The sequence below is a fragment of the Schistocerca piceifrons genome, chromosome X, assembly GCF_021461385.2.
Source record: "Schistocerca piceifrons isolate TAMUIC-IGC-003096 chromosome X, iqSchPice1.1, whole genome shotgun sequence".
NCBI classification, from domain to species: Eukaryota; Metazoa; Arthropoda; class Insecta; order Orthoptera; family Acrididae; genus Schistocerca; species Schistocerca piceifrons.
This window is the reverse complement of record NC_060149.1, coordinates 349444629-349464963: the sequence shown is the minus strand read 5'-3', so window position 1 is coordinate 349464963 and position 20335 is coordinate 349444629.

Below are 20335 nucleotides of genomic sequence, written 5' to 3'. Positions count from 1 at the left end.
AAGAGCTGGAGTTGTTAAATCATGTGACTAACTATTTAAGTCAAGTTACCACACATACCAAATAATGGACGTTTTTTAACATTACACAAACTTTTTTTAAAAAATGGAGGTGGAGGGGGGAGGCGGCAATTTTGCAGCTCACATAGGGTGGCAGTGAGGCTTGTATGTATGACATCTATGATTTCCAGCAGATTTGTATCTACTGCTTACCTGTAGCATCCAGGCTTCCTACGCATCAAGAGTGAAGGCTCTGCTATGAATTTCTAGCACTTCTCCAAGACAATAAACTACTGAGGAGGATATCATTATTCCTGCACAAGTACTAACCTGCATGGTTCAGAATACAAGATTGCAATCATGACATCTTCAGTGATGTTAGAAACGAAGATGGCTGACCTGTTGATATGAATGCAGTCCAAAATAGTAGATCCAATTCCCCTGGCACTGCAGACACCTACCCCTATGATTTATCCACAGTGGAGGCTACCTAGCCATCAAACAAACCAACCACTTGTGCTCTGTACTTGTTAAATTGTGTAACTGAGTGGCCCAAAATCATATGTATGCATTATACAGCATTGTAACTTCTTCGGCAAATAAAACACTATTCAATACGGTTCTATACGACATCATGCACAGTATAGGCTCAGCTGTGTTTTGTATTTTTTAGATGCAATTTTACTCCAGGGTGTAGAACACGACAGAAAACAAAAATTGGATGTCAAATAAGTTAAAAAGCCTTAAATATATGTTCATTTATATGGTATGGGGTGACAATTATTGAACTATATGAAATAAAATCATCATAACTTCTGAATGGTTCGCATTAGGAAGTTCAAACTGCGTGGTTGGCTATGGGGCATGATGAGAATTAGCACGCACTGTATGGTTTGATTTAGCGATGAATCTCATTTCATTTGTATGGGTTCATCAATTAGCAAAATTGGCACATTTTGGGGACTAAGAATCAGCAATTTATGATCAAGATGTCTCTTCACCCACAATGGGTGACTGTGTGGTGTGCAATGTCCAGTCACAGAATAATTGTTGTGATATTCTTTGATGGCACAGTGACTACCAAACAGTATGTGGAGGTTTTGGAAGATGATGTGATTTCCATTATCCAAAATGACCCTGATGTGGTTCATGCAAGACAGAGCTTGACCCCACCAAAGCAGGAAAGTGTTTGATGACCTGGAGGAGTACTTTGGGGACTGCATTCTGGCTCTGAGGTACGCAGAGGCCACTGGCATGGGCCTCGATTGGCTGCTATATTCTCCAGATCTGAATATGTGTGACTTCTTTTGTGGGCTATATTAAAGACAAGGTGTACAGGAATAACCCCAAAACCAATGTTGAGCTGAAACAGCCATTCAGGAGGTCATCAACAGCATCGATGTTCCGACGCTTCAGCAGGTCATACAGAATTTTGCTATTCATTTGCGCCACATTATCATCAATGATGTCAGGCATATCGAATAAGTCATAAACTAAATCTGAATATATATAGTGATGTTTACATGTTGAACAAAGTATGGACATGCTGTAGTTTGTAACTAATTTACATTTTTTTAATATAGTTCAATAATATTGTCACCCTGTAATAACAAACTTGTTACTATACATGTAAATGTCTAATACACTGAGGCGAATAAGATAATTCTTAGGCTGTTATAGCAATGAACCATCAGATAGAAAAGTCATTTTACAATACTTATTTACAGTGATTGCATTATTGCACCGAATTTGTAGAGAAGTCTGATTGTACATAATACTCACATTATTTGATATTATTTTGTAACATATACGCATCAATCCGTTCTGCTAAGAAATTCATCAGTGGAGCTGAAGGACTTAGCCATCAATAAATGCTTTAGGCTCCTCTTAAACTGAACTTCATTTGTAGATAAACTTTATATGGCTGCTGGCAAGTTATTGAAAAAGTGCATTCCTGAATAATGCATACCTTTCTTGACCAAAGTGGTTGACTGCATATCTTTGTGAAGGTTATTCATATTTGTAATATTAATTCCATAAACTAATTACATCATTTGAAAAAGAGGTATATAATTTTTAATTACAAATTTCATTAAGGAATGAGTATATTGGGAGGCAGTAGTTGGTACACTTTGTTTCCTAGACAGGCATCTGTAGGATGATCTTGATTTCACATTAGACAATGATTCTAATTATACATCTTTTGTACTCAGAAAACTTTAGCTTGACTTGATGAGTTACCACAAAGATGTACTGCAGGACAACCTTGTTTGTGACTGGACAGGCCAAGATGAGACAGTGAAATGACATGAAATTATGGAGTAAACCACTGGAATATTATTGAATCTGAGCCATCTATGGTAATAATATTTACAAGCAAAAAAGAAGGCAATGGGGGATATCAATGTAGACAAATTTCATTAACTCTGTCCATCAAGGTTTTAATGACTGTCCTTGTCTTTGACAAAGGGAATGCCACAGCTGTAATGAATAGTGAAGATTATCATAAGAAGATTAATGACCTTTTGGAGTCAACTACTTATAAAAGGCTTTGTAAATACCTACAACAAATGTTTTAAGAATTACCAGTCAACTGGTAAAAGTGTATTCATTCTTTTAGGCCATAAGAAATGACTCTGCAGGACAGAAGCTTCTCTGCCCAGACCATACGGCCTACGAAAAGTGCACACACTGGAAGCTCTTTTGAGACTTGTTGTGAGTGCAATGGGGCATCCATGCATGATGTGCTGTTATATCTAGAGCCACTTGTGCAATTGCGCTCTCGCAGAACTTACAGTTGTATTAAAAACTCTGTACATGTTATGGAAAAACTAGATGACATGAACATGGGCCCAGGTGATCATCTTAGCAGCTTTGATACTGTGTTTTTATTTTTGATGGTTCTTTTGAATGAAGATATTTCAGATGTAGACATTTTTCTGACTGGTACAGTAGCTTTATTTAGACACTGTCTCACTACAACCTATTTCCACTGCAGAAAATGAATTTTATGAGAATATTGATGGTTTAATGCTGGGCAGCTATCTTGTTGTTGTTGTTGTGGTCTTCAGTCCTGAGACTGGAAACACGTCATTGTTAACAGATTGTGCTTAATCAAATGTATTTATGAAGCACTACAGAAAAGTATATGATGGAGGTCCTTGGAGCAGAGCTGAATCTGGTAGACGGAGCGAGATAGAGTCATGTTGTTCATTGCTACTGTTTGGTTGAGTAGGGACAACCGTTTGATGAGCACAGGTGACTGGGAGTGACTCGAAGGAGAAGTTGCAGAATAGGACTGCATTCGGGATAGGGGTGGGTGGGGAACAGGACTGCTTTGGGGAGGATGGACGGCAGGAGGAGACGAACTATCTGATGTCAGATGATGTGCATACAAATCAGTCTCGGCATCGAAAATCAAATTGTTTATTCTGTGCATTAGCCCTGATCGCCTGTGGGTGCCAAATTTGCGGAGCTTCATTGCAATATGTTCTCCGAATGTGGAACACTCGTCGGGACGTACATTTCCCACACTTTCCAAGATGCCATAGGCCTTCATGAGCATCGGATCTTCTTTCTTCTTACGTTTACTGGCCGGTTTTTTTTTGGGGGGGGGGGGGGGGACTGGAAATCCTTTCCCCTGTACGCCATTCCTTCTTCTTTGTTAATAGGAGGTGACTCGCCAGGACTCTCCGGAGTGGTGTCATTTAGATGTAATACTTCTTCGGCGACATTTACCGTAGAATCCTGTTGGCTTTCTTCATCACCAGAACTCTGAAATGAAACATTAGGCTATAATGTATTAGGTTTGACAGTAAATGCCACAGCCAGAATTCTATTTCATTATGGTACAGTACGAAGTAATTTCTATTCTTTTAATTCAATATTTCTTGGCGAACTCGGAAATTCCACTATAGTGACAAGTACGGTTAAATTTGTGAACAATGGTCGATGGATTGATATCGAATGTTTTCTGAAGGCACACATGATGGCACTGATTGTTAACAAACTCTTATGACAATGTCACGACTGCAGTTTCGGCTGTAAGCCATCGTTAAGTTGAATTTCGAAATATGTTAAGTTATATCATTGTAACCGGCATGCACTTGTTCTGAGCATAAAATATTGCAGCACGAATTTCATATATGGAATGAAAATTCTATGCAAAATGCAGGACTATGGCTTAACGCCGAAACTGTAGTTGTGACGTGATACTAAAAATTTGTCAACAGTCAATCGCACCATGATTTCCTTCAGAAAATATTATATCACTGTGCCCCCGCACAAGAGAAATTCTTGTTATCGGCAAGCTTTCATTCTAGAACTGCCCATTGTAGACGCTCATTTCAACCACACTTGACACGATTATTTAACAAAGACATGTTTCAATTCTTCAGTTTTTAAGACAAGATATGTTGTAACTTCTTTGAAACCCTTTCTTTTCAGTTGCCGAGTACTACAGAAGAATGGAAACGATGTTCGGAGGAATTTGATAAAACATGGAATTTCCCCCATTGCCTGGCTGCTATGGACGGTAAACACGTAATGTTACAGACACCAATAAATAACAGCAGCGAGTACTATAACTACAAGAACTTTTTTAGCATTGTGTTATTTGCTCTGGTGGATGCAAAGTTCAATTTCTTGTGTGCACATGTAGGTTCACAAGGTCATATATCTGATGGCGGAATATTCAAAAGCACTAAATTGTGGAAGAAATTGCAAGACAACTCCCTTAATATACCTCGACCTGAACCACTTCCTGCACGTGAACAAATGGTTCAAATGGCTCTGAGCGCTATGGGACAACTTAGAACTACTTAAACCTAACTAGCCTGAGGACATCACACACATCCATGCCCGAGGCAGGATTCGAACCTGCGACCGTAGCGGTCGTGCGGTTCCAGACTGTAGCGCCTTTAACCGCTCGGCCACTCCAGCCGGCTTTGTGTTGTCATAAGATGAAAGTTAATTTGCCACTGTCAACACAAAATTTATTTTTCAGTGCGCTGTATCAAGGACTCACTTCAAATGATCGAACAATTAAAGAGGAATCAAAGAATTATTTCAGTAATGTTCGTAGCTACAATGCAGCATTTGCTATCATCAGTTCTGAAACTAAAATTTCAGACACTTTTATGTGGAGTGTGTGACTTTAAGATGTATGACCTTTTTTTTTTATCATAGATCAGTCACTTCTACATACGGTAATTCACCATGTTATGTGCACTTACAGTTTTATGGCATCGATACGAATGGTCGGATTTCGATCATAGGCGATACTAGTTACCCATTTACGTGTATATAACTGTTTGTTCTCAGATCAGCCGGCCGGGGTGGCCGAGCGGTTCTAGGGCTACAGTCTGGAACCGCGCGACCGCTACGGTCGCAGGTTCGCATCCTGCCTCGGGCATGGATGTATGTGATGTCCTTAGGTTAGTTAGGTTAAAGTAGTTCTAGGGGACTGATGACCTCAGAAGTTAAGTCCCATAGTGCTCAGAGCCATTTGAACCATTTTTTTGTTCTCAGAAAAAGATATATTAATTTCACAATACTGCCGGTTCTCATTAGCTGTAGTTTAATTAAGTGGATTATTTGACTGAATTTTGGCATATCTCATGTACTCTAATTAGAATATTAATAAATTATATGATGAGATGAATAAATAACTATTTTCTCACAACATAAACAGAATGTATACGCCCCGGGACAACCGGGAAATCCGGGAAAACCCGAGAATTTTTGTCATCCGGAAATTATTCGGAATACCGGTGATTTTTCATGGTTTTAATATTCAGGTAAATTTTTGTAATTTTGACTGGTAATAATTGATACTCTAACAGAGAATATTACTATATCCCGCTACTGCAAAATAATACTGCAGTAATAAAACATACACGAGAGAAAAATACCAAAGGAAATGTGCCTTTTACAACTACAAAACACCGTGCACACACAAGCGTCTGCAAACAGCAAAATGTGTCGAAGGCCTTAGAACGAAGACTGCAATACTACGTAACAACAAACTGCTTCCAATGAGCGTAACGTCACAACTAATTACATAGGTTCGTTTGAGAGGTTGCCAGGGGGCGCATGCGCAGTTCTGTCGCACAAGAGCTGTCTTTCCCGGTTCTCCGGCTACTTGAAGACAGATGCTAACCGAAAATCTTTTTCTGGTGCTCCCAAGCTGCCGGATTCGCGCGGAGCAGTCCGAGTTGTAGTGGGGAGGTGGTTAGTCTCCACGTGGCCCGTTTTGCTGTGCCTGTCAAATGAAAACAAAACTGATTCCTGTGGCCGGGAGCTATCAAGTGAATTAAAATACATTCACATAATTACGGAAGGCTGAAATATATTACTAGTTTCAATTTTCTGATTTTATTTCATTTCCTCGTCTTTGACAGCCAAGCAATACTTGCTTTGCAGAACACTGAAGTTATTTTTGACGGTTTGCTAGAGAAATTTGGCTTTTATTAAAGTTTTCCGCTGATGCAGTCAATTCCTTTGAAACGAAACTTTTCATTCCACAGTATAGTCCAGTGTGCTGAATTTCAAGTGCACGTTTTCGTCTTCTGGCAAGTATGGCATTTTGCCATAATAAAGAACCAAACATGAGATAGTACAGTACTGGTACTCTGAGAAAATAGACATCCCGAAAACCACACTAGAAAGGGTAATATGAGGTTGGGTCCTACTTCTTTGTGAATATGGACATACAAATGTGTACTTCAAGCCGAATTATACATTTTAATATGGTTTACGAACTTTTGATGCCCTGTTTCTTTTATGACGTAATGTAAGATATCTTAATGCATTATACGTACGAACACATGGGCTTCCTACGCTATCGTAGCTGCGCAAGCGTAGTAACGCCTGTTTTCTGGCACACCATGGCAACTGCATAAAAGAACCTACTGTATTTCTAACAGGTCTCGGGAAAATACTGCAGTTGGTGGTTTCAAAAGCGTTACTTTCAAAGTAAATTTCCTTTTACGAAAGATAAATTACGTTACATGTGAGAATGTGCGATGAATTTTTTACATCATAGAGCGTTTGACTTGTTTACATAGTATAACACACGCAAAAGAAAGACCAATATTACATGTGAAATCTTAGATTCTCTTGTAGCTTACTAATCTTTGAGATCAATATAATATGCGAAAGCTTCGCTTTTCTTGTAGCTACACTATGTATATTAATCTAGACCATCAACTTTTCCTATTTGTGTGTTCGCGCCACGTAACAGTGATGTTTGTACTGGCTGACTACATCAAGTGTCCTATGCTGTAAATATCGGCTGGCGAGATCACGCGACATGAGCTATGACTGGCTTACAATAGGACTTCGCAATCTCGATTTCAGTGCTTTCTTTGGTGGAATTCGGATTTCATGATGATGATGAGGAGGAGGAGGTTCCATATTCCGAGGAGCGTAGGGAACGATGCGGGACGCCCGGAGGTCGTAGTGGAGGTGGTTTGCCATTGCCTTCCTCCGACCGTACTGGGGATGAATGATGAACAATACCCAGTGAACTCGAGGTAAGGAAAATCCCTGACCCAGCCGGGAATCGAACCCAGGACCCCGTGCGCGGCAAGCGAGAACGCTACCGCAAGACCACGAGCTGCTGAAAAATTCCACTTTACACTTTCGTAATTACGAAAATATGTAGCGTACACGTTGCTGCACATCATCCAAGATATCTTTTCTGATGGATTTCGTTTACTAAAGTGGCGGCGGGAAGTTCTACGCCGATGACGTACAAAACGTTAACCATTTAAAGGACTAATAAGTTCCGTGGGAAAGTATACTGTCACTTAACATGGAAAAGTGTATTTTCACCTGGAAAAAAGCTTAATTTTTAACCGTGAAATCCGGGAAAAATCCGGATTTTTCCCCTTGTCCACGTATATACCCTGATAAAGGAGCTTCATGTCATTGCCTAGTAGGGCATGACTTTTTTTCATCAACTTACAACTGGGTCCTTTGGCTGTGGAAAGTTTATCGAAATCGATCAACTCAGTTGAAAATGATGAGCAGTTTACTGCAGGTGTATTCCTACAGACGGAAAAAAAATCCTGCAGAGGCTAAAGAGACACTGCATTCATAAATATTATGAGTTTTGGAAGGAACAAATACAGATGAGTGTAAACTGAGAGATGTCCTCCTGTGATGAACTTAAAAGAAATAAACATTCCACATCAAGGGAACCAGGGATTCCCACTCGACCATCTCCAAATCTAATGAAATTTCGTGTGAATATTGCATATGGTCTTGGATGGTTGCATCCAAATTTCAGTCCAGTATCTTCAGTGGTTGAATTTTTGTGGGCTTTTAAAGAGAGGTTACTCATCTTCACACCACATACAAAGGTGCAAATGTGCCAAGTTTGCTAGGCCTTTTTTTAGAAGTTATAGAAAACATTTGGTCATTTGCTTTAATATACATAGACACCTTTTAATGTGAATCACACGATGGCAAAATTTAGCGATTTAGCCATACCTAAATAGGGATACAAGCTTCTAAAGTGGCTAAAAGATATGCCACACTTTTCTGCGGGCCAAGGATTGACCAACCACTGCTGCTTGTCATATGAACCAATCATACCAAAACTTCAGAGAGTTATTCTTACCTGTGATGTCTATATATGTATTAGTTTTAACTAACATTTGGTGCCTAAATGAAAAGATATGCATCTGTAAAGTTGGCCAAAACTTTCTATGTGCAAATTTTAGGGTAATTTTTGGGGGGCAATAACTCAACTGTGTCTTGTTCAATCCCTTTTTCTTGTCTTTGGTGGAAAGAGCATGCTTTAGGCTTTCAAAGTTATATTGCTTAATTCCTGGATCTTGCATATTGGTGAGTAAGAATACGTTTCAAAATTTATTATTTTAGCACTTTGAGAAGATAGAAATGTGAAATATTTTGCTCATTAAGCACCATAATTAATCTTTTTATTCCAGATTATAAATCAGTTTCAAAAATTAATTTAACACATACCATAAAAACAAATATAATACACAACACAGCAGATTTACAAAAAATACTAATATAAAATACTAAAATAATAAAAAATACTAAAGATTCAGTTCTATTTATGGTTAAACAGTTCTACAGTTTTGTCAAGGACAGATTGTGAATAACTGTATTGTCTTCGTGATGATGATGATGATGGTGCTTCTAAAGTCATGAAAATATGTAGCTCAGGAAACCAGCAGGTGTCTTTAGCAGCTGGCCAGTGGAGGGAACGAGCAGAACCACGTGAGTGCATAAAGCTGATGAGGACATCTTGTTGTTCATGTGAAACTTCACACAAGCTTCCAACCCACCAAAACATGTCATACATACATGCAATATATTGTTGGTTGTAAACTTGCAATTGAGATTGCTGGAATTTCTTCATCTGCTTCAACGGCTTGAACTCAACTGCTGTGGTGTCACCTGAAACTCTGCTTGCTCCAAACTGATTGCAATTAATTTGGTTAAATTGATGATTTTCTCTTGCTCCAGATATTGTATGTCCCATAGCAAACTTGTTTCTTGATCGGGCAGATTTTTTTTTTTTTTTTCTTTTTCAATCTCTTCTTTTGGTACATAAAAAAAACTTTATCCATGGATTCAACAAATCGTATGGAGCCAATATTTTGTTACCTAAGATGGCAGTTATAAGAGCATGAAAGGGAAGCAGCGGTTGGGAAGGGAGTGAGACAGGGTTGTAGCCTGTTGCCGATGTTATTCAATCTGTATATTGAGCAAGCAGTAAAGGAAACAAAAGAAAAATTCGGAGTAGGTATTAAAATCCATGGTGAAGAAATAAAAACGTTGAGATTCACCGATGACATTGTAGTTCTGTCAGAGACAGCAAAGGACTTGGAAGAGCTGTTGAACGGAATGGACAGTGTCTTGAAAGGAGGATATAATATGAACATAAACAAAAGCAAAACGAGGATAATGGAATGTAGTCGAATTAAGTTGGGTGATGCTGAGGGAATTAGATTAGGTAATGAGACACTTAAAGTAGTAAAGGAGTTTTGCTATTTGGGGAGCAAAATAACTGATGATGGTCAAAGTGGAGAGGATATAAAATGTAGACTGGCAATGGCAAGGAAAGCATTTCTGAAGAAGAGAAATTTGTTAACATCGAGTATAGATTTAAGTGTCAGGAAGTCGTTTCTGAAAGTATTTTATGGAGTGTAGCAATGTATGGAAGTGAAACATGGAAGATAAATAGTTTGGATAAGAAGAGAATAGAAGCTTTTGAAATGTGGTGCTACAGAAGAATGCTGAAGATTAGATGGGTAGATCACATAACTAATAAGGAGGTGTTGAATAGAACTGGGGAGAAGAGGAGTTTGTGGCACAACTTGACAAGAAGAAGGGACCGGTTGGTAGGACATGTTTCGAGGCATCAAGGGATCACAAATTTAGCATTGGAGGGCAGTGTGGAGGGTAAAAATCGTAGAGGGAGACCAAGAGATGAGTACACTAAGCAGATTCAGAAAGGTGTAGGTTGCAGTAAGTACTGGGAGATGAAGAAGCTTGCACAGGATCGAGTAGCATGGATAGCTGCATCAAACCAGTCTCAGGACTGAAGACAACAACAACAACAAGGGGCTCTGCAGACTAGCACGGGCTGCTAGTCTTTTTACTGTTCCTTCAGTGCCATCACAAGGCGATTTACTGTGGCTTGTTCCAAAACAGTTCTGTTTGGCTGTGATACCAAAATTCTTTTCGTGCAGACATAAACTGATGAAATTTTTGAAATTCTTATGCTGAGCAGCTGAACCATCACTAAAATAATAAATGTTCTTAATATTTTCAACCTTTGTCTTTAAATATGCTATTAACTTTATCTGAAAGGCATGAACAGCAATAGTATCATCACAGAGACTGTTTCTGATTCACAAATACTAATACTCTGATATTCTTTGCCACCAAATTAGACAGCAAATGGATGTAATGTGGCCTGACTATTGTCCCAATGGAATCTTTGTACAGCATCTTGAACAATAAATAAATAATTCTCAGCAAACTCCATCAATATAATTAATTCATTTTCTGCAAGAGTTCTTTTTAACTGCTTAAATTATTAACTTCGGCGTTTTGACACAAAGTGATGGTGTCTTAAACCGGTAATTTTCAAAATCGGTGCCTCCGTGAAATCTTCAACAGTTCTCTGATATGTCTCTAATGTGTGTCTGTCAGTATGGACCATTGCTTGCATTCCATTGTTTCTTCAGAGTCATCATCTTTAAAAGCATCTTCAAGAAAAGCCTCTAGTTTCCTAAACATTCCTCAGAATGTTGCAGCATACACTCTTTTGATTCCAAACTGCATACAGTTTTTTATTTTTCATAAAATTCTTGTAGTCATCTTGGATGGATGTTGCTGAAGCCAACATTAATTTGAAATTTTGATGAATTGCAGATACACATACTGAATGTGATTCAGATAACCATCTGCAGAACACCATATCGGCCTGAGCTCAAAAAATTTAGAGGATCTCAATTGATTTCCATATGGCTTACAATAAGCAATGTACATTTCTTTCAGCTTACGAAGGAGCAGGCGTTTCTACTTGTGACTCTTTTGCCTATTTATTCCTACTACAACACAATTCTTTTTCCATGGACATAAACATACAACTCATTTTTAGAAAGGTGAGAACATATTGTTTTACTTCAACACTGGGATTTTGGCAAAACTGAAAAGGGGAAAAGCCCATCTTCCATCTTTAGTTTCCTAGCCTTCTTCACCATTTTAGTTGAACAGTAAATTCTTTAGCCTTTTTTCAATAGTCCATCTGTTTGGGGCCAAGTCAAAATTTGAACTTTACTGCAATTGCCTGAAGTCTGAAGCTTAATCTTCAGTTCTTGAATTAAGATGTCCATGTCTGTACATTTTTGGCACTCTTCCATTTGCATCTGAGCAACATCTACTTGGCTCACACCAGCAGCTGGGGCAATTACCTTAGTAATGCTGCCTTGAGCTTTCAGAACTTTTCACTTTATGTATCCCATTGAATCCTTTTTGCTGATTCGTTTAAGCTTTAATGGTGACTCTCCAATTGATGCTAATGAAGTATTAGCAGTAAAGCAATCATCAACAACATCCATGTCTTCAGTGGATGGTGGTTCTTGCTTATCCTGGTGGGATGATTGTTTTTGGGCCACTTCATGTCTACATTTGGTACAAATTTTCTGACCAGGTTTAAAAACTTCATTAGTCAGTAACTTCAACCTGTCAGACATTGCAATGGTTGTTGGTGTTAAAGCCTTCTTCATTAGATGTTTTTCTTTACCAAATGGGTTGCAGCAAGTCTTCTGTAGGAACTGAAATTTTGTCATCAACAAGGCATTATGGTATGAACTAATTTGGGCACCTTCAGTGAAATCAAGCCCAGGTCTATGTCATAGAAGCTCGTTGTCTATTGGTGACATTTCCGTAACTGATTGTAGCTGACTTTTGTCATAACAGAATGGTGATGACTTATGGCAATCAACTCCATCTGATCCACCAAAGCAGCAAGGTGCAAGGGTCTCTTGGTTCATTTTTATACAATAGTTTATTAACCTACAACAAACAATTTTGAAAGCTGATGAACATCCTGGTTTGAAGCACAGCAGATTCTGACTTGTTTGTACAGCTGTATAAAACATACAAATTAGTGTATCAAAACATATTGGTTGAGTGCTTACGTTTAGCTACAACAATGATTACTGATTATTCAAACACTCAGTACTCAACACTAAGATTGTAAAATGTCAACACCAGAGATTACACTACACAGAAGACTGACATTATGAAAAGTGGCAATACTGGAAACCGCAATTGAAAGTGATGATTCAGCAATGTACCACCACTGTGAGGATAGAGCCTTAAAAAACTATTGCTGCGTTATAATGCCAAGTGAAACTGAGTGACAAAGCATATATGCATCACCATGCATTGAAGGGTTAAAACATTCTAAAGCAGTGTATCATTCCATTGTGATCATCTAGATTTTATAATCTTAAGAGCATTTTCTCAAGTTTTATTATACTTATATTCTCTACTGTAAAATAATGTAAAAACACTTCTTATTAGCATAGTTACACTCCCCAAACCAAAGGCAAATCTTATACCATTAAAAGACACTACAATTACACATTTTTTGACTTACAACTTCAAATTGTATTAATTTTTTGCATTTATCGATAATCCATTTTCCCTACTTTTGATAGGTATTCTGATTCATCAATATGCAAGATCCAGAAATTAAACAATATAGATTTGAAAGCTTAAAGCATGCTCTTTCCAGCTGTGGCAAAAAAAAGGATTGAACACGACACAGTTGAGATATTGTCCCCCAAAAATAACCTAAAATTTGCATGTAGAAAATTTTGGTCACCTCTGCTGATGCATATCTTTTCAACTAGGCATCCAGTGCTAATTAAATTTGATCCACATATAGACATCATAAGTAGAAATGACCCTCTGAAGTTTTGGTTTGATTGGTTCAAATGAAAGGCAGCAGTGGTCAGTCAAACCTTGGCTCTCAGAATAGTGCGACGAATTTTTAAACACTTTAGAAGCTTTTATCAATATTTAGATGTGCCTAAATCCATAATTTTTGCCATGGTGTGATTCAGCATAAGAAGTTCTCCATGTATATTAGAGCAAATAACCAAATGTTTTCTAGAACTTTTAAAAAGATGTCAAGCAGACTTGGCACATTTGCACCTTCATACGTGGTGTGAAGATGAGTAGCCTCCCTTTAAAGGTCCATAAAAATTAAACCACTGAAGATACTGGACTGAAATGTGGTAAATAACCGTCAAAGGCCATATAGAACCTTCACACCAAATTTCATTACATTTGGAGAGGGTCGAATGGAGACATGTTTTAATATTGTCACTTTGACATGGAATGACCCAAAACATAAATAAATAAAAATTTTCGTGCTCTAAAATGCTTGAACAAATTATTTCTTAGTAATGCAATCAATTTGCTTCCTTTCCTATCAAGGTGGTATGATTAAGTTTGCTTACAACTTGCACACATATTTTTATACTGCTTTCACTTACTCCATTTCTTTATTATTAATTTTCAATCCTCACTTCAAGAGTTTATATGCAGAAACATTCTTATATAAAAACACATTACATACATTATGCACACAAATGCTTTAACTGATAGTTTTCCTAGTTTGGTAAATAACCTTCTATAATTAATAGCTACTTAATATTCTTTTACATTAAAAAATGGTTTTTTTTTCCTTCTGCAGAATTCAGATTTATGGCTTTTGCAAAAACCTTAATTACTTTAAGTACAGATAAAATAGTAATTGGTTACAGTTTTATGATATGAGCATCCATCAGTACCCAGAAAAATTACTCCTAATTATCGTGAATTTTTTTTTACCATCAAGAGAAGAGTGTATGGCTATGACCAAAACACTTTTATGTTCACTCACATTTTTAGGTGTTTTCAAAACACTTCTTCTTCCATGATTGAAATCATCAGCCAATGTGAATAATTTTTAATTATTCCTGAGGACAGTTCATGACCATAACACAAGAAGTGAATGTACAATTAATGTGCCATATGTAAGGCTTGCAAAGACTAATAGCAGTTACAAATATTGTGGTTCTCTTTACTTCAACAAATTATCTGAAAATGCCTTCCCAGTGCCAGTAAATAAATTTAAAACTATTCTTTTGTGATGGACAAAAGGTAACATAATTTACTCTGCTCAAGATTTCCTTGAGTGTGTATCAAATGACCTACATTTCTTATAAGAATGAACTACAAACTTTACACATGGTACACTGTGTAACTGTTTTATTACTGTTTCATAAATCTGTTTGATTACTTAGGATATTTGTCATTCACTTAACTATGTAGATCATTTATCTTGTAAGTACTCTGTAAGAACACTCCCTGTGGTTACTGGTATTTACTTAAATATGTATTGTATCTATCTTGGAACATTTTCTTATAACTGATGATATTTCTCCAAGTTTATATTATTATTATTATTATATTATTATTATTATTATTATTATTATGTTAACTTTGTTGACACTGATTGCATGTGAATATGCTCAAAGGTGAAATAAAACATCTGTATATTTGTAAACCGACTAATTAGAATCTAGTCACTAGATGATCATTGTTCAGTATTACATTATTCTACATTTGTCACTTTCGGACCTTGTGTTCTGTCACTATGATACAAATTCCCCTCACTTAAGTTCATTTATGTAGATTGTTATGATCTTTTATAAGTCAGTAATTTGTAACAAGTCATTTTGGTTTCTTTTACTGCATATTTAGTCATAACTACTAAACAAGCAGTATAACTAGGCACTTCCACAGGATGCTGGGACTGTAAGCAAGTGATCATCATCTACCAGATGCCAAGTTTGTTTTGTTTGCAATAAATAGCAAATCAAGTGTAGTCTTAGAAAGATGGGCTAGAAAAATATTTGTGGACATTAATCACTGGTTCCTAGCCAATTCTTTGTCACTAAACTTTGAAAAAACACACTACATGCAGTTCAGAACTTGTAAGGGGTGTCCCACAAGTATGTGCCTGACATACGATGACAAGCAGATAGAAAAAGTGGACAGTGTTAAATTCTTGGGATTACACCTTGATAATAAATTCAACTGGGAGGAGCACACCACAGAACTGCTCAAGCGTCTTAACAAATCTCTATTAGCAGTGCGAATTCAGTCAGACATAGGGGATATAAAAATGAAAGAGCTGGCATACTATGCTTACTTTCAGTCCATAATGTCATATGGGATTATTTTTGGGGGTAATTCATCAAGCCAAGCAAAAGTTTTGTGGGCACAAAAATGTGCAATAGGAGTTATATGTGGTGTGAACTCAAGAACATCCTGCACAGGCCTGTATACGGAACTAGGGATACTAACTACTGCTTCCCAATATATTCATTCATTAATGAAATTTGTCATTAAAAATATATCGTTTTTTCAAACCAACAGCTCAATTCATGGAATCAATACTAGAAATAAGAATAATCTTCACAAGGATTTAAAGTCACTTAGTCTTGTACAATTAGGTGTGCATTATTCAGAAACACACATTTTCAATAACATGACAGCAGCCATAAAAAGCTTAACAACCAATGAAATACAGTTTAATAGAAGCATTAAGGATTTATCGGTGGCCAACTCCTTCTACTCCACTGATGAATTTTTCAGTAGAACCAACTGACTAACTTCTCCACCATTTCAGTGCAGTAATGTGTTAATTGTAAATAAGTATTGTAGTAGTTCTATTATATGTTTATTGCCTTATACATAAAAAAACTTTTTTTTAATTTTAAATTCAGTGCATTAATGCCATCTTAGTTAATGAGTGTTGTAAAATGATCCTTTCATACAGTATTCATTAAAAAAAATGATGATCATTCCACTTGGGACCTGTGGAAGGCACATTAGCTTATTTGTTTTAGTTGTAAATATCTGTCATGTCTTATTGTTTTTCTGACATGTTCCACATCCTGGAGGACCTCCTCACTACGAATCACTTGGAATGAAAGTAAATCTAATTTAATCTAATCTAGGAGAGAAACAATCTGGAATAGAAGAGGTGTAGGAGGAGGAGGATATTAGTGTTTAACATCCCATCGACAACGAGGTCATTAGAGACGGAGCACAAGTTCGGGTGAGGGAAGGATGGGGAAGGAAATCGGCCATGCCCTTTCAAAGGAACCATCCCGGCATTTGCCTGAAGTGATTTAGGGAAATCACGGAAAACCTAAATCAGGATGGCCAGAGATGGGATTGAACTGCCGTCCTCCCGAATGCGAGTCCAGTGTGCTAACCTCTGCGCCATAGAAGAAGTGTGTAGGAAACATGCCCAACTCATTCTTGCAAGGCAAGAACAACACTGAATTCAATACTACATATGCAGTGCTATATTTCTACAGCACAGTCTACTGTTCCTAGCTAAGTTTGCCAATGTGCCGAAACAATCTATACTGGCCCAAAATCATCCAACTTCCACTGCTTCCTTTGCTCGCAGAAAAGTGTAAGTTATGTTTATAGTATTTAATAGTATATCTCTCTCTTCTAAGTTTATTGGTGAAAAATGTTTAGACTGAAACCATTAACTCGCCCAACCCCATCCCCATCCAGTTCTCCCTTCTCTACTGATGGTGAAAGTTACAATGTTATTGATTCTCCCACTGATTTTGCTTCTTTTTGGGCTATCAATATTTTAATGGCAGACAGAGTTGTTCCATTTATTTCCACTATTGGACTGTTAATGAAATATTGTGACTATCTAGGCAGTACTGCCTTTCTTTTGTAACTTACATGAAATTCATGTCATGCAAAATTAATTTTGACATCAGCTATTACTGAAGTAAGTATAGCATTCTCAAATTGGTTAAAAAGCTTATGTAATTTTCTGTTTGCAACAATTATTATCTCATATTTATATTGAAATTTCCCATACATCTGTGTGGGGTGCCCAGTTCAGAAACAATTTAGCCTGCATTGTTACTGTTTCTCTTTGTCCTATTGTTGCTTATGTTATGTGAATTCAATAGATTTCATATCCACCTTCAATTTTAATACTTTTAGTTCTTTCTCTGTCAATGTCTAGCATGCCTTTAACTGTTTCCTAATTTGACAATTTCCATTACTCAGAATTACATGAGTATTTCTGTCATGTTTCCCAGTCATATCCTCTGGATTGCTGCAAACACTTAATCTTCCTACTTCAAATTCTTCTCAGTTCCATATTTAAACTTAATAACTAGACTACCATGAAGATAACATCCAACAAATGTCATATTAACTTCAGATATACTACATGCTTCGGTATGCAAATGATTAACATTTCAGTGCAGCTACATACAGCAGGTCTGAAAAGAAAGGAAGGAAGGAAGGAGGATTAGGGTTTAATGTCCCTTCAACAACAAGATCATTAGAGACAAAGCACAAGCTCAGATTGTTTTCATTAGGATGGGGAAGGAAATCACCCGTGCCCTTTCAAAGGGACCATCACGGCATGTGGCTCAAGTGGTTTAGGGAAATCACAGAAAACTTCATTCTAGGTAGATGGATAAGGATTTGAATCACCGTCCTCATGACTAAGTCCAATGTTTTAACCACTGTTACTCCTCACTCACTCAGTAGGTAGGAGTAATGCAATGTACATATATAAGGAAAGATTTCATTTCTTTTTCAGAAATTGCATTTTAATTTTGTTTGCCTGTGAGACAATTGTGTTATGCCTCGTACAAGGAGGAGAGTTGTCTGACAGCATACATCAGAATTCAGTAGTGGCAGAATCACAGTCTGTAGGGCTTCAGTTTATTCTTCTGTAGTAGTGCTACTCGTGTTGATTGGAATCCCACGACTGATATGAATATAGAATTGGTGGGTTCATGGGGGTCATTCTCAATTCCATGCAGGATCTCAATGGTACCATGTGACTAGCAACCAAGAAAAACAGACATATTATTCAGTCAGCCATGTAGGATCATACAGCAACATCAAATACCTGAAGTCAACAAACAAACTTCTTTGCAGAATGACATGCATCTACAGCACCACAGACAGTCAACACATTGACAATTGTTGCAGCTTCCCTTCACATAGCAGCAGAGAGAAGCACACCACTAGTAATATGCCAACCTACAACAATGGACACAGGAGTGGCAGCACATTATCTTTTCAAACAAGTTCCAGTTCTGCATACAGCATCGCGACAGATGTATCTATGTGGGTGTGACTCCAAGGAGAATGAACAGTACTTGATTGCATTTGTCATTATTATACAGGCCCAGCACCTGGTATGATGAGATGCCACTGTGTACACAACACTACCACCTATTTCTAGTCTGAATAGCTGGTCATCTGGACAGCTGGTATGATGACATCTTTCAATACGATACTGCAAGAATGTGTGTAGCCTGTCCTGCCTGCTCTATCTCTAAACAGAGGATGTTTGACCGTTACATTAAACAGCATGCTCCCAGATCTCTTACACACAAAAAAGACTTGTCTCCAGTTGCTGAGAGACCAGCAAATGTCCACTCACCAACCACAATTATCAACGAACTCTGGCATAAAAATGAAGCAGCGCTTACTCCAAGCTCTGTTTGACTCAATGGCCAGCTGAATTAGAGCTGTAGTTGCAGCCAGGAGTGACAGCCCTGTGTAATAAATTTTGCACTCTCTGTATCCCAAAGTCAGCTACAGATTTAATCATATATTCTTCCTACTGTACTGTATACGCACAATAAGTAAAATTTCATTGTGTGTTATTCTTGTTGGTGTTGCAATTTTAATTTCCAGCGGTGCAAACTTTTTCTAAAAATATTGTGTCATCACATCAAGCAGAATAGCGTCTTTGAGGACCAACAATGTACATTGTTAATCAGTCACCATCAAGTATGTTTCAGTTAAGTAAACCTGTTGAATCACTAACAATGCCACAATTTTCCAAACAAACAATTTCACAAATTAAAGCATTGGGCTAAATTTTTATGCAACATCACATTTAATTTTGTGCTGAAAGAGTCCAAAATAATGAGCATTTTAGGCCTAATGCATGAATTCGGTGATTCATATATCATAAATGTGGAGGAAAGAGCTACCAATGCTATTTTTCTTTGTCAGATGCTATTAAGAGCCCATGAGATGAGAACCAAATTAGTCCTGACTGGCTGCGAAATTGATTAAGCCTGTGGGGAAGAATCCCAATTCTAAACCACAAGCATCAAGTCCTTGACAAAATAATTGCCACAGGCAATTGCATTTATGTGTATACTAGTCAATCTGAAACCAAGAGAACAAGAAAGAAATAATGCAATACCTCCTAACCAAAAACAAAAACATTTTACATTCAGTTATCATCAAGCCTAAAAGCTAAACTTCACTTGGTGTGGAGCTAGGGTTATCATGAAATGGCACAAATGCAGTGGAGCAACAGCAGCCAATATTACATATGGAAATGCTGTAAAGAAAGTGAAAATTGAGTGTAATTCATATGTGCTCTATTTGCTTGACCTTGACTCTACTTATTCTTCACATATTTTGACTGCTAAAAGAGAAGCTGCATGGAAAGCAATTCAAATATGTTGAAGGAATGAGAAACATGAAATATTTTCACAGTTTCAAACTCTGGAATATTTGCATTGAACTTCAGTTTTCCCCATCAGACCCTATGCATCCTTGTGAGCTTTGTAAACACGTAAGTCAGATGGGAATTTTTTAAAAATTAAAAATAATGTATGAAAACAAGAAGTTTGTGATAAAATACTCCCTGCCGCCATTGGATAAGCAGCAGCCAGTAGCAAGTCGCACTCTTAGC